This window comes from Alligator mississippiensis, chromosome 5, assembly GCF_030867095.1.
Source record: "Alligator mississippiensis isolate rAllMis1 chromosome 5, rAllMis1, whole genome shotgun sequence".
Lineage (NCBI taxonomy): Eukaryota > Metazoa > Chordata > Crocodylia > Alligatoridae > Alligator > Alligator mississippiensis.
The window spans coordinates 61,476,596-61,491,290 of record NC_081828.1 but is presented as its reverse complement, the minus strand read 5'-3'; positions in this window follow the sequence as shown (position 1 = coordinate 61,491,290).

The window sequence follows — 14,695 nt, the reverse complement described above, 5'->3', positions numbered from 1 at the left end:
TAGCAACTCTTGGAATCCACAAATCCTTGTCAGGAGGCTTATAAAATTCCTCCCACTTCCCCTAGACCTTGTCCTGACAACAGTGTTTGTAGCTTTACTATTTGGGAGCCTCCTGCTTTGGTCCTTGCCTTTCTTCAGCCTTCTTCCTACCTTCCCCCAGCCTTTGACTCTTATTTCTGCCTTGCCTTCTACCTTGGACCCCAGTACCTTGTTCTTTCTTATCCTATTGTGTGTTATGAACATTACAACTCCTGACTTCTGGCCTGTCCTTGATCATGGATCTGAGTCAACTGCCCACATGATACTTCAGACTCAGTGTTACAGCTGATATTGTGACCTTCAGCTTTGGCTTTCCAGTGATATTGACCCTTGGCTTCTGAACTTCCATGTCTGGATTGTGCCCATAACCAATAGTGGAATGGCACCATCTATTATTAAAATAGCTATTACTAATTTATTAAAATAATGGTATAATTTGAATGAAGCAGAGGGGAAAGAAATCTTTAGTAGACAGTAGGAGATGTTCACGTTGAGTGTGGTTAATTTTGCAGCTACCAGAACTTTAAATTTTGTTTTGTTTTGTCTTTGAAACACTTGGTATATTCTTAGATGCTGTGTTAGTTATAGGGTGATCAGAAAGTAGGGCTGGAAGGGAGCTTACAAGATCATCTAGTGTAGCCCCATGCTCAGAGCAGAAATAACCATTCCCATCAACTGTCTGTCTAATTTGCTTTTGAAAATTTCTGAAGGTGGAGATTCCACAACTTATCCAGGTAGCCTGTTCTAATGCTAGACCATCCTCATGGTCAGAAAGGTCTTTGTAAACTACAACATAAATTTCTTCGTTGCCGTTTTAGGCCATTGCTCCTAGTCCTGTCCTCTACAGACACAGAGAAAAGTTTATCATCACAAACTTCTACAGTCAGGTGCCCTGCCCTCACATACACCAAAACTGGAAATGTGGCCGTGGAGAAGCTCCTGAGATCTTGGTCTCCAGTAGGTTTGACTGGTTCCAAGAGGCAACTTTGCTACATTTTGTGGCTTGGCACATGCAAGCAGAAGCAAAGCATATTTGAAAGTGCTGCTTTAATACTTTCTAATAGTTCTGTGACACAGTGAAAACACTGTGACCAGGTTGGGTTCTACATTACATTATTAACTCCACTGACTTTAGATGAACCCTGAATGCTGCTTGGAACTTGAGACTTGGGTCCTTGCAGTCTCCCACTCCCCTGTACCTTTTTCCTTTCCCATCTTACCACTTCTTTTTGCCTATCATCTTGATTCTGTTTAAAAGATTCTGATGTAAGCTAATACTGCATCTCTTGCAACACTACTGTGATGTTGTGGCCAGATAGTCAGTTAACAGCAGTGTCTTAGGCCGGGCTCTGGTACTCATTTGCTAGATCTTGGAGTGGCTAATAAAATTGCATGCCATGCCTGCCAGTTTTTAGAAGGAAGGTTGCCATTAAGAATCAGTACAACAAACAAAAATTGGTCTATGTTGTTCTTTTCTCTCCTTTTTCCCATGTATTTGTTTTGTCTTGCCTTCCACAGAGCCAAATTGAGTTCTGCCAACAAGAGAGATAAAACAAACTCCAGCTTCACCAAACTAACTTTTGTTCTTTTTCATAAAAAGGACAATATTACAGTCTTCAGGCCCTGTCAAATGGGGATTCTTTTCCTTACCTTATAAATCTGTCTACAGCTGAATAAGAGATGTTGTTAAAATGAAAGCCTTAATTAATGATTTATGTTTCAATTGCTTTACCTGTTTTTTGAAGATAAAGACAAAAAGAAAAAGGGTTTTGTGTGTGGTGGCTTTATTTTGTTCCTTATTGTTGTTTTAACAGTTTTATGGTGTTCAGTTACAGGGTCCTGTGAATACCTTTGATTTTCTGAGGTACAGGTTGTAGCTGTGTTGGTCTCAGGACATAGGCAGGCAAGGTTCTTGGGTAAATCTGTTATTTTTTATTAGACCAACTCAAACAGTTGGAAAAATTCTTCTTTGCAAGCTTTTGGGTACAAATACCCTTCGCCAGGCTGAGGACGCATCAACACACCAACTGCAGATGTTTCCTCAGCCTGATGAAAGCTATTAGTACCCAAAAGCTTGCAAAGAAGAATTTTTCCAACTATTTGAGTTGGTCTAATGCAAGATATAAGATTTACCCAAATAACCTTGTCTGCCTTTGACTTTCTGGGGACATTTATTCCATTGAAATTAATACAAAATACTTACCACTTCATAAAATGTGACGCAAAAGTCTTTTAAAAATGTTTGTTTTTCCCTTATGCTCCAGTTTTCTCCATGCTTCTCTTGTTATAGGTGATTATTATGGAGAAGAACTGCAGAGTAAAGAAAATAGTTTGTGTTCTATATGTTCTGTAGAGTGTTGTTGATAGGGGTGTGATATGAAAAGTTAATCCATGTGAGACTGAGAGTCCCAATAGGTAGGAGGAATGCAACTGTAACTGAGGTACACAGGCTATTTAATCTGGGTGAATTCTCCACAGAACTTCCAACCTGTGTAACTTCTGCGGCATGTCACTTTGAAGAGCAGGAGGGACTGGTAAGTGCACAACCACAAGATAGAGAACCCTGTGGACTCCTTCAGATATCCACCTATGTCCCAAACATGCACACAGGATTATTAAGCCTCTATACCCTACCAACCTCCCTCTCAGATTCGAGCACTCAAAAGGTTAAATCCCTCTGGAAATTGACCTACTGCCCGGCCCCGATCAGAGGTGCAAGTTACCAATAAAAACTCCACATGTATGTAAAGTTAACAAAGTATGTATATCGTGACAAGTAATCACAACAGAACACTAAAACAACAAACACAACAATTTATAACACTATAAACAATATACCCAATGCCGATCTGTCACCCTAGGTGGCAGACTATCACCCCAGAGAGCTGACATGCAGGGAAGGCCTGCTATGCAGCATCTCACACCCCTGAGGATTTCTATGTTGTTCCCTCACTCTAGGTGGGTACTGAGCACCTCACAAAGAGCGGGTGATACTTTACCCAACCAATGTGATGCAATGAAGCAGGTGAGTGGCTGGCAAGTGCCTAGGTGATTCGAACTCTTTCCCATAGTTGCTCCTGATCACTGTCGCAACACACCCAGTTCTCACTCACTCCACAAATCCTAACTCTGGGTTCCAGATGGTTTCAAACAACTAAACACTAGATCAGTTATATACTAGCTATACTTATACACTCAGCCACACAGCTCTTTCAGACTGTAAGCTTTAACTCAGTCCAGCCCTGAAGCTACTCTGCTCTGTTCTGCACTGCTCTGCTAGATCAGAGAGTGAGCACACTCTGCTAGGTGCTGCACTGCCCCCTCAGGCTGACCCCCAGAGAGCCAATCTCCCTGATCCTGGACAGGTTTTATAAGGTTTAAAACACGCCACTTGTCCATCATGTGGAATTCCAATCATTTTTCACTTACTCCCATCAATCAAAGTCAATCATAATAAGCACCATACAAATCAAACTATCACACCTTCTCATTAGCATAATGATCCTAACTGATCTATTCCCTTGGTTACCAAAACAAACAACTTGGTCTCAAACAAACACTCACTGCACATGCTCAGCCTTTAAAAGTAGGCCATGACATCATTAAGGTTAGAAGTTTAGATGTTCCAGAGAGTTCCAAACTATAGTCATCCTACGCATGCATAATCACACCAGGACTCCACTGTCCACAACCTTGTCTAATCTGTATATAACATACATTTTGCAAAATAAACAAACAAATAAAAGGATATTTTAGAATTTTAAAACTTTTAATAGCATTGTTTTTCATATCTTTTACCTGGGAAGCTAGGGACTCTTTGTACCAACATTCTAAATTTAGGCCTTAGAGAGGGAAATGAGATATGTAATCACCCTTTCTAAGGGGCCTATATTGTTTTATGCCAGGGGTTTTCAACCTTTTTAAAGGAGTGTACCCCTTCTGGCTACACTTCTGGTAGAGCAGTGCGGGGTGGTGGCAGCCAGACACATAGCGGGGGGGGAGGGGCGTTGCACCTGGCAGTGGGTGGTGGTCTCCCCCCAAGTCTGGCTGGCCAGGCAGCACCTGTGTGGCTCAGAGGGGAGCCGCTGCCCTTGCCCCCCCAACCCGTCTCCTGGGGGGCAGGTGGTGGTGCTCTGACCCTGCCTGTGCGTACCCCCTAGCTCCTTTCCAAGTACCCCTGGGGGTATGCGTACCCCTGGTTGGCAATCTCTGTTTTATACTTATGGAATTTTGCATACTTACGGAATTTTAAGGTACTGGTATTTTTCAGGATAGAGGAAAATTCTCCATGTCCAAATGGGATCCTAGGCATTTATCCACTCTAGTGTTATAGAGGTCTGTGTGTAGAATACAAACAATACTTATAAGGTAAAGGATCTTAAACGTAGCTATGGTCTGAGACTTAACTTTGTCCACCTTGCAGCTCAGTTGGGCAATTCCCATTTGGGAGTAAAAATGAAAGATTTTTCCAGCAGGCCATTTTACTTATTTATGTTATTTTTAATGGAAGCTATTTGAGGCAGCTCCAATACTTGTAAAATGATGAGTAGTCCAGATTCTGAAGGAGCAGTAAGCAGAGTGCAGTCAAGTGCACAACAAATGCAATTCATCATACAGCTCCTCTGGTATATTTCATCCTGACTTAGTGCAGGGGCCTGGACTAAATGATTTTTTAAAGCTACCTTCTAGTCTACCATTAGGATGTATTTTTTTTTCCTGAAGTCATATGGATTTTGCTACCAATGTATAGGAGAATATAGTAATGCTAATCCAAAGCATTCAAAAACTATGAGTGTCATGAGTCAGGACCTGCAAAATCATAAAATTGGCTGAAGTCATGAATTTTTTAAAACAATACATGTGTGGTTCTTCTTGATTTTTTTTTCCCCCTCTGACTTCTGAGCCTCAGGTTACAATGCACCCAGTTTTATCCCAACTGTCATCAGGGATAGAATTTAACTTTTTATTTTTAATGAAAAGAGAGATTTTCATGTACTGTGTTGCTGATGTGTACTGGGAGTTAAAGAAAACACTAGATGAAATAATTAGATATTGCATCATTATGAATTTGGTCAGATTCTGTGAAGTGATGTTAGAATTTGGCTCTTGTGTATAATATGATTCTATAGATATAATATGTATATGTGTGTGTGCCTACATGTGCCCATGAAATTTCAGAATTGCTATTGCTCAAGTTGGAATCATTTTAATATGTGCTGGATACTTCTGTTGAATTACAAATGATATTCAGATAGTGCACTGAGGATTTTTAAAATGAATTAATTATGACTATATAGCCAGTTTTTATTGGATACACATGAGTTTTTAATGATTAATTTATTTAACCTTTCAAGGTTCAATCTCATGTTAAACACTAGAAACAGATTAATTTTATATAATGGTCACAAGTCCCAATCAAAAACATAGTTGTAGCACAGGCCTGTAGAGTAATATATTTTTAATTAAGGGATTATTGAGGAATTGGTATTGTTATGCTGCACACGAGTCCCGTAATAACCATTAAAAGTATAATTTTGCATTTCTGTTACAGCGTTATGAATGAACTCAAGTTCAGCAAAACTCATTACTAATGCATTTACTATGTTAATTTAAAAGTTAAAATGGAAACTTAAGAATGATCTGTTCGTTTAAAGATATTTTTGTTGTTGACCCTAGGTATTTCAGTTGAAAAATTTTCACAAGTTTTGTTTTTATTTTATGTTTATTTTATGTCTTTTGTCTTCTTTATCTAGTATCAGAACTGCATTTTATCTATCAATTCAGTCTCAGAACTGGTTGCTGCTGGCTCTGTATTGGCCCTACTTTCAGACCTCAGTTTTGTATATCCTTTCCTGTCTTGTGTTTTTCAAACCATTGCAGATTAGTTAACTGGGGCTACTCCTGCCTGCTAATTTCAAATATGGGATGGATGTGCTGAAAGTAAGGACCCTATATGTTTAAAGGAGCACAAATTAAGGTTAGGAGATTTGTAAATAAAAGTTTGTTCCTGCAGGAACTTCTGTATAAGCTTAGACCATGACTGGCAGCAGAATGTTTTCAGTGTCCCACTTTTTCTCTACTAAAGTTGACTTGATCCTGCAGTTCTACACTAGGGTACACAAGTCCTACCCATATCATTAGAAGTTGTGCCTGCTGAGTAATGACTATCTCAGAAACAGGGATAGATGAGAAAAATCACTGAACCTTTGTCTGAACCTTGGGTAAATCATACTAGTGGAAATGATGGCAATGCCATTATATTAGTTAGTGGCTCCTCATGACTATAATTTGATGAAGGGCAGACTGTAGGAATGGGTCAATGCTCAGCATAACTGCTAAATTTCAGAGGAAGTTACAATTTCCCTTAGTATTATTATGGAAAGGAGCACTAGCTGTTGAACTTCAAAAGGAAATCACCACTTCCTCCTTGAAGTCAGTTGGGTTGCCTTTTAGTGAAAATTTACTGACAGAGAAGGAAAAGAAAGGGTGGGGAGGAAGGGGAAGCTGGCAAATGGTGGAGAGCAGGGGTATCAAAGATATGGCCCAGGGGCTAGTTCTGGCCCACAAAGTGCCATATCAGGTGCCATTACCTAGCCCCTGGTACTGCCCTTCTCTGAAAGGGACCTACACATGGCACATGGTGAACACCAGATCAATGCCATGAGTAGGGCTAGGACATGTGCTTCATGTCATACCCTGTCCCAGTTACTCCAGGATCAGCACCAAATGCAGCCCCTGCCCCAACCAGTCCACAACGTGTGCCATATTCACTCTGGCCAGTCAAGGACCCATGCTGCATGAGTTGCCTTCCCCTTACCCCGCAGGCAGTCTAGGGAAGGCACTACAATCAGTGTGGGTCCCAGACTGGCCACTGTAGGCACCATATATGGCACATGTCCTGGACTAGCTTGGCACAAACACTGTGTGTGTTGCAGTCCCAGACCAGATAGAACCACAAGTCTTTAAAGTTTTACTGTATTGTGTCATAGATTCATAGATGTTAGGGGCAGAAGAAATGTCAGTAGATCATCGAGTCCAACCCCCTGCCCTGGGCAGGAAAGAGCACTGAGATCAGCCAGATGCTTGTCCCCCAGCCAGATGCTTGTCCAGTCTCCTCTTAAAGACCCCCATGGTAGGGGAGAGCACCACCTCCCTTGGGAGCCCATTCCAGATTCTAGTAACCCTTACCATAAAGAAGTTCTTCCTGATGTCTAATTTAAATCTGCTGTCTGTCAGTTTGTGGCCATTATTCCTAGTTATCTCAGTGGGTGTCCTGGTAAACAGAGCATCTCCTATTCCTTGCTGCCCCCTTCTCCCCTCCCCCCCAGTGAAGTTGTAGATGGCCACAAGATCATCTCTCAGCCTTCTTTTGTGGAGGCTGAAGAGATCCAGGTCCCTCAGTCTCTTCCTGTAGGGCCTGACCTGCAGGCCCCTAATCATACAAGTGGCCTTCTTCTGGACAGTCTTGAGGTTATCCACATCCCTTCTGAAGTATGGCACCCAAAACTGGATGCGGTACTCCAACTGAGGCCTGACCAATGCCACATACAGGGGAAGTATCACCTTCCTGGACCTATTCGTCATAAACCTGCTAATGCATGATGAAGTGTGGTTAGTTTTACTGATCATTTCTTCACATTGATGACTCATGTTCATCTTGAAGTCAATTATGATTCCAAGATCCCTTTCCACTGCTGTGCTCTTGAGAAGGTCATCCCCCAGCCTGTGAGTGTGTTGTAAGTTTTTTTCTAGTAGGAGCTATTTTTCATAGTGTAAAAATACTTTGCATAATGTAACTCCCCTGCAAAAATGAATTAGAAATTTTCTCTCAGAAAAAGGGAATGAGGCATACTCTAACATCAATATTTTATCAGAGAGTGCATTTGTAAATACTTGGGTCTTGTACCAAAAGCTTCTGTGCAGCTCCCTATGGCTTGATGTGGGAATGAAAACATTTGTGGCTAAATCCATATATTTAAATGGTTAGTTTGTTAAAACCTGTAGAAAGAAAAGGCATTCTTTCTTCATTATAAAGAGGGTGTGTCTGCACATGCATTAGATCTGGGAGCAGTTTACTTGTGAGTAAACTACTCATGAGTAAATGCTTCTGGGCAGGCATCTACACATCTCACTTCCTGGGGTCCTGCAATGGGCCCCTGCCACAACCAGGGGAAGCTCTAGGCTTCTGCTGGGTACTAGCCCAGGGACTAGCAGGGAGCACTGGGCCAGGAGACAGCTGTCTCCTGGCCAGGAATGGGACATTGCTCCCTGCCCCTGGGGAAGTTCCTGCTCCTGGTGTGGGGCCAATGTCCCCCTGCCCCCTGGTGGCCAGCTGATTGGGAGCAGATCTGCTCTTGGTCAGGCATCTATACTAGTGCTACTGCGCAATTAGTAATTGCAAGTAAATTTGCTACTTGCATTTGCAGGTAGTAAATTTACTCATGATTAACGAGGTTTACTGCACAGTAAGCATGTGTGTGTGAGTAGACGTACATGCTTACTGCATGGTAAACTATGCTACTTTGCAGTAAAGTGTCTTGTGTAGGTGCACTGAAAGTAATTAAAATTAGCAGTGTGACTTGTGAATGAAAGATTGTAAGTGCACAGTACAAAAGAAATGTTTGCAGAAAAGATAATTCATGGAAACCATACACAAAAATATTTATTGATAAAGCATGTAGGGGAAAAAATGTAAATAAGTAGAGATTTCAATGAAAAATTTAAATGACACAAATACAAAATAGAGAGAGGCATAATATGAAATATTAATTTGCACTTAATGCCAAGTTATTAGGAAGCAGCTATTTTAAGTATTATTCATAATTCATTAGCATTCACTATATTTTCTACCATTTATAAACATATTCTTTGAATGTGCAAAACAATAGACAGATTAATGAATTAATACAAGATGTCAATGTTAATTCAGCAGATCCAGTTAATGTTAAAAGTACAAGTGCATTTAATTTAAAAATCTTCACTCAAGACCAAATGGGAGTAGCAATAGGATTCTTTTTGTTAGATGTTTTAAGCAGCTAACTTTAGTCTAGATGCAGTGCAGATCATGAATGTTCAGATGCAAAACCAAAAACTTTCTAAACTATAAGTGGGTGTGTTTAGTGTGAGTACATTCAATCTCACTTTTATTTCTTGGAAAACATAAGAAATAAAAACCATTACAGCATATAGTCCTACACAAAATTGACACAATCTTCTGTCTGTTCTGTTTGGAGAACAATTGTTCACCATCTGCTATGTCTGAAAACATTCAGGTATGCTTGCTTATTTCTTATACCAATTATTTATGTGATTTGTCAAATTTGTACTATGAATGACAATAATGTGCAACAGAAATCCCTCCTGGATTGGTTATGCTGAAGTAATCATTATTGGACAGTAAATGGTAAGATTTTATGCCAGTGGGAATGCAGATATATTCTAGTTCAAACACAATTCTGCAGTATATGTAGCTCACTTAAACACTTTTTACCTTCAAGATAACTGATGACCATTAAATAATGTAGTATATGTTACATGGTCTCACTGACCTTCTGTACCCTTAAATGAATATGTGTAGAGTAGAATAACTTCTACCTTCTGTTCTACATGCATCATTAAGAATTTTCTTGCTGGCAGCAGAAAAGTTCTCCTGAAGAAAGGAGAAGTCAGAAGCTGTGGGGCTTTTGATTACTGCTACCCTCTTTTTGTGTGAAGGAAATATAAGTGTTGAATTTACTGCCCATGTTGAACGGGAATGCTCTTGTCTTCATAAAGCTATAATTGGTGTAATAGCAGTCAATATATAATCTGCCCTGGCCATTGCTTTATTCAGTTAATAGACTTAAAGCACAATTAAGGATAAATTGTGTCTGAGATCACAGGTTTCCTTTAGATAGAACTGTTGATCTCTGTTCCAAAGATGAGGGATTCAGGCCATGTAGAGTGCACAACATTGAGAGAGACAGAAATATGCATAGGTAGATTGAAACAAATTTTGAGAGAACACTGTTCCACAAATAGCTTATCTGCTCCCTCTTCCTAGCAAGAAGGGGTTTGTGTAGGGCCATGGTGGTTCTACTAGCTTTTAAGCTGCAGTAACTGCTGGAGGAAAGCTCTGTATCCCCCCCTGTAGCTTCTTTGCTACTTTATTCACCACCCCACCCTGCCCTCCCAGTCCAGTTCTCTATCCATCAAAGTGAGGACCTGTTATGCAGTTCTGAGACCTAAGAGGAGCATGCCTCAGTGACTGAAGAAGGAGGTCACAGCCACTACCTCTAAGAGAAGATGACAAAGGTTTGTCATGTTTGGAAACATCATAGGAGATAATGGCAAGTAAGTTATTCATTTAATTTGATTTGTCAACCCATGCCTATTTTCATCCAAAATTTAAGATATCACAAAGAGGTTGCCTGAGGCTTTTCTAGTACTCATCACTTCTCCCTACAGTGGATTCACATAAGTACTAATGATACTGCCAGATATGATCCTGAGGAGATCACAAGTGCCTACAAGGATTGGACTTGGGACACAAAAAATATTATCAACCTTCCTGTTTGAATGTAAAGACCTAAGTAAGAACAGGTGAATACTGGAGGTGAAGGGATGCCTAATCTGGTAGTGTTTACTGGAGGACTTTAGCTTCTTCAGCCACAGGATGGTATCCCATGAAGGGGAACTGAGAAGAAATGGGTTCTTCTTCAATGGTTCAAGTCAAGTCAGTTCCGAGGCTGCTGTGGCCATTGGAGCACCTTAGAGGCTGTTAGAGTCCTCCTCTACTCTTATATGAATGCTTTAATTTAATTTTAAAGTAGAAGTGGTGATGAAAGTGCAGAGGTGAATTTAAAAATAATGGTGACCTGATCAAAAGGCCAGAATCCGTATGCTAAGGGAAAGTGGGGAAGTGGGGGTGGGATTGCAGCCAACTCATGGGACAGACAAGAGGAAGAGAAATGGGGCAACCTGACAAACATCTAAAATGTCTATGCGCAAAGCCAAGACTACAGGAATAAAAAGGAAGAACTCAAAGAATATGCAAAGTACACAACCAAAACTATGATGTAACTGGCATCACAAAAACATGGTGGGGAAGGTCACAGAGGTGGTATAAAAGGGTATAGTTTTTTTCAGGAAGGGCAAGCAGGGAACAAAGGAAGGAGATATTGCATTATTAATTAAAAATATATACATCTTCTCCCAAGTGTGGTAAGAGGATATTGGCAGCCTCTTGCATATCACTAGTAAAAGGAGAAAAGAACAGGTGTGATGTAACAGGAGATAAGGTAGATAAGACTTTTCTGAGCAATTCACATGACCATTCAAAATACAAGACTTTGTGATAACAGGTGACTTAACTTTCCCAGATATCTTTTGAGAAACATTATGGGCATCAGGTTCAAATATCCAATAAGTTACTGGAATGTTTACAGTGTCAGAAGTTACTAGGTGAGTGGCTTCTCTAGATTTAGTTGTGAATAGAAGTTGAGAATCTGTAGGTGAAAGGTATTTTGGGATGACAGGAAGAGGCCAAAACAATCATTGCCTTTCTTTCTCTTTTGTCACAAACGAACTGTGACCTGATACATAACTAAGTATTTTAAGATGAGGATAAGTGTTCAGGATAGGCAAAGAATAGATTATGGAATATTTTACAAAAATGACTCCATTGGCAATGCATAGGGGGTTCACCCGGGTGCACGTGCACCCCCTGAGATTGGTGGTACACCCCTGCAAAAAGGAGCCACTGACATTGCCAGTGGCACCTGTGGGTGATCGCCACTTGCTACCTCTCCCTTCTTCACCACCGACACCATCGGTGGTATCTGTGGGCAGTCCCCAATTGCCACTGGCCACCACAGCCAACAGCATCTGTGGGTGGTCACTGACCACTGGTCGGTGCTTGCCACCCTCACACCCCACCACTGACAGCACCACGGCTTCTTGCGGGAGCTCACTGCTCGCTGCCACTACTTGCAGGAGCTCACCGTGCCCCCCACAGCCTCTGGAAGCACGCAGCATTCATGGATGACTCTATTAAATTCAGCAAGGCCTGGTGAAATTCATTCTAGTGTACTAAAGGAACTAGTCAGAGCAATCTTTAAGTCATCTTCAAGAACTAATGGATGCTGAGAGAGGTCTCAGAGAAGTGAAGAAGGAGGGACAGTACTTAACTTTGAAGAGAGTAAAGGGGGATCCAAAGAAATTCTAGACAAATCAATCTAACATTGATACCTGGGAAGATGTTAATGTATTATAGAATCAATTCAATTTATAGCCAAACAGGGAAAAATAAGGTGATAAAAACAGCTTATAGGGATCATACATTATCAGATCAGTCTAATTCCTTTTTTTCACAAGGTAGCTGGGTCTACCGAATAAGTGAGAATTGGTAGATGAGATATATGTTGACTTTTGTAAGACTTTTGAAGATCTCTTATATAACAAGTTCATAAATAAAAAAAATTATATCTTCTAGATGTACATTTACCTTATGGTGATTTGAAATTGTTGAAAAACTACACCCAGAGCCTAATAATTCTTCACTAAACAAGGAGGACATTTCAAGTGTGATCCTGTAGGGGTCAGTCTGTTTCTGTTTCCTAACAGTATAATGGAACAAAGGATGTACCTACATAATTTGTTGTTGTGAAGGCTTGGGAGGGGTTGCAAACTTTGAAAGAGTCCTCCTTTGAGGATAGGGTTAGAGTTTGAAATGATCTTGGTAAAACGGGGACAGTCTGAAATCCAAAAGACTAAATTCAATCAAGATAAGTGAAATAACTGTGCTTAGGTACAGGCCTTCTCAGAGGTCGAGAGAGGCCCGGGCCACTTCCATTTCTTGAGGCTCAAAATACAATGCAATAATTTGTAATACATGTTCCTTTTTTATTTAACAAGTGCTTTTCTAGCTTTCTTCTTCTCCTTTCAATCCTGTCAGTGTATCTCTGTGTCCGTATGTATAACGTCATTTGGATATAATGTCACAAGTCTAAATTTGAAGCCCTCCATGAATGAGAGGCCCAGGCCAAATGGCCCTCCTCCAAATGCCGCCCCCCTCCCCTCCCCCCCCCCCCCCCGTGATAGGCCCTGCTTAGGTAGGAAACATCATATGTACAAATACAAATGGGGCATAACTGGATAGGCAGGTACTACAAAAAGGGATGTGGAGGTTATAATAGATAAGAAATGCAGTCAACAAAAAAAGAAAAAAATGCACATCTTACTCTAAGATGTATTAAGAGGAGTGCCTTTAATAAGCCTCAAGAAGTACGAAAAGTTGTGTCAAATTTTGGACATCACTCTTTTAAAAAGGAGGTTGAAATTGGAAAGGTTGTAGAGGAGAGCAAGAAGAATGAGAAGCAGTTTGACAAACATTAATTAAGAGGAAAGTTTGAAAGGATTAGATTTGTTTTCTATAGAAAAGTGAAGCCTGAAGGGTGAATGTGATAAGCTTTCTAAACTGTAATAGGCTGTTAAAGGGGACAGAGATCAATGGTTTTCTATGCCCACTGTATGTAGGACAAGAAGCAGTTGCCTTAATATCGAACAAAGGAGCTTTAGGTTAAATGTTGGGAAAAATCTTTTTAACTATAAGGATAGATAAGCATGAGGATAGGATAAATAGAATAGATTCTATTTAGTTATACAATCCTGCTTATTAGAGGTTTTTATGATCAGGCTAGAAAACCATGTACTGAATATGCCCAAGGAGTATTTGATCCTTACCTGGAACACCAGTCTTTGACTAGATGAAGTCTTAAGATCCTCTTAGTTCTACATTTCTATGATTTCTAGGCTTTCTCTTTTAGAAAACAACCATATTTTCTGGTTTGGAAAGTATTTAGATACTAAGTCATATATAGAACTGATGCAAACTTAACTGACATGCTGAATTTTGAATATGTGTGTTTTTTGTCTTCTAAGTATACTTCTAGAATATAATTCCATAGAATAATCAACTGAAATATGCTACTGAACTGAAAAGTAACAACACAATATTACTTTAGACACAGCTTCTGCTAAGCATTGGACCAGATACAGACTGTTTAAAAATCTTAGTTTGCTGGGCACCGGTTCAGTTTTAACAATTGATTTAGAGCAGCCTATGGACTTCTGTAAATTTAGGGTTCTTGTTGATGCCATTCCAGGAACAGAGGATTGCCTACCTAGTTCAATGTATCCTAGGTGGTGTGGATTTCCCTACAAAAAACACTTTGATTTTACTTTCTGAATGGCCCAAAGCAGATTGAACTGGGCTGGTGAGCTGGAGCATTAATTATAATGTGTTTTGGATTTTTTTATACAGGTCAATCTATAACATCTCCCCAAGCAATCACTATGCATATTTTAAAAGTATTCCTCTTTAGATATGAACCTATCTTGGACAGAAGATAAATTCAGATGGTTTAATGAACTGAAAAATGTGGTAAAATATTTAATATTTTTGAGTAAAAATTAGAAAGTAAAGCTGAACTTTCTAATCCTGTGCACATTTCTGAGATTTGAAAATTTTCCTCCACAAATCAGTACGAAAAGTCAAAATGTTAAACCTTTCTCAAGTAAAATATCTAGGAAAATATGGTTCTAATAAATTAAGGGGTTTTGAGTATGATTTCAACCATTTTTATAGTTTAGTTTAGAAATTCAAGCTAAAAAGCTC